The sequence below is a fragment of the Aplysia californica genome, unplaced genomic scaffold (assembly GCF_000002075.1).
Source record: "Aplysia californica isolate F4 #8 unplaced genomic scaffold, AplCal3.0 scaffold00090, whole genome shotgun sequence".
In the NCBI taxonomy this organism is placed as follows: Eukaryota; Metazoa; Mollusca; class Gastropoda; order Aplysiida; family Aplysiidae; genus Aplysia; species Aplysia californica.
Window position 1 is genome coordinate 899,535 of NW_004797360.1, and position 2,109 is coordinate 901,643.

The window sequence follows — 2,109 nt, forward strand, 5'->3', positions numbered from 1 at the left end:
CACACGCACACACACACACACACACAGTCCACTCGACCTGTTTTGAACTCGCTTGAGTTATTTTTTTTTCTCAGATCCCAGCTTCTTTTCTTCGGTTAAGTCGAACTTTGGATGAGTTGATCTTTTTTTCAATGCCCCGACGACATCAACTCATCCTTAGTCGACTTTATATATCTGTTACTCTTTTGTTACACCTCTAATCATAGGGAACTCAATTTTAGTATATGACCTAATTGTGTTGCAAGTGCCATAAGACTCTTATTAAAGCTAAATCGTCTGTCATTGTTATCCCTCCTCTTCCATTCTTGTGTTTGTTATTCTCCTGCAACACCTCTAATCTTGGACACTTAAATTATATGACCTGACGGTGTTGCAAATTCCGTACGACTCCTATTAACTAGATTGAGTAGACTAATATTATATGACTTTAAGTTGCCAAATATTATATAATAGATGTATAGATTGATTCTCTATTCCGCTTTCGTGGTTGTACACTCCGTAATTTCCAAGGTGTGGAATCTACGCACGGCTAGTGAACGGAAGCCTCGCTTGTTTACAATGGCGTCTTAGAAGACGGACTTTCCCAAGATTAGATCTAAACGAAACTAATGAATAACTGAAAATTAAACTACTGTGACTTCAGCCTCCCCAATGAAACTGTGCACCCTTTTAATGATTCTGAACCGCCGTTAATGTTGTCAAATTCGAAAGCTAAGTGGTTCGGAAATTTAAGGTTGCGAAAGTGTGAAGTGTCACAAATATAATATACTAGCTGGGCCCCCTTTCGATGAAAGGAATGATCGGTGCATTAACATGAATTGAAAGACATTGGCCTACTATTATTTACACTTTACTGGAATGGAGCAATAAATCTTGAGAGATGCAAAAAATTAGAAGGTCTAGATCTATACTCGCAAAACAAAATGGGCCCCGCGAAATATCACTTATGGCACTTTCGTTGTGAAGGATAGCTACGCAGATTTGTTTCGTTTCTCAGCGGAATAATCGCAAAGGCCAAAGAAGGACGGGAACTTTTTGTCAAATATATTTTCCTAAATTCAGGAACTGAATAAATCAAAAATCGGGCTGCGTCGTGGGACCTATCTATCTTTTTGCAGGTACTTGCCTACTTCCAAGTCTGTTGCTGTCCTGGTTTTATGAAAAGTGACACTTGTGTTTCCAAGTTGCCAGATATATAATAGATGTATAGATTGATTCTCTATTCCGCTTTCGTGGTTGTACACTCCAGAATTTCAAAGGCGTGGAACCAGTGCGCACGGCTAGTGAAAGGAATCCTCACTTGTTCACAATGGCGTCTTAGAAGACGAACTTTCCCAAGATTATATTTAAACGAAACTAATTAAATACTGAAAATTAAACTACAGTGACTTCGAGCTCTTCAGTAAAACTGTGCACCCTTCTGTCCTACCAAACACATATCGTCCTGATGATTCTGAACCACCATTTGTTTTGTCAAATTTGAAAGTTAAGTGGTTCGGAAGTTTTAGGCGGCCAAAGTGACAAACTTTCACAAATATATAATATAGAAATTACCTAACTGTGTTACAAATTCCGTACAATTTCTGTTAACTAAATTGGGTTGACTTATATATATATATAATTATATGACTTTAAAGTTGTGCTGCAAGTTTGTAAAACTCCTAGTAACTTAATTGCGTCGACGTATCTCATATGACGTAATTGTTTTGCAAGTGCCGTAAATCTCTTACGAATGCTAAAGCATCTGTCTTCGTTATCTTTCCTCCGATCTTTGTATTTGTTACTCTCTTGCAACACCTGTAATCTTGGGCATCTATAATACAATATGACCTAACTATGTTGCAAGTTTCGTAGTAAAACTCGTAATGTGTCTTGACATAACCGGAGATGACTATAATAGTGACCTCCGATATAACCATATGTGATGCAGCGTGGTGGAATCAGGCTCTCGTCAGTTTTTGGACATGTAGAGTTATTGGTATCATCTTAAAGCTTGTTCATTTGTCTCTATTTGGATGAAAAAATGTCCATTTATCTTAAATACAAGTGGAGATACTAGCGAAAAAAAGAGGTGGGGGTCACCTGTTTTCAGAGGTAAAATTAGTGAGA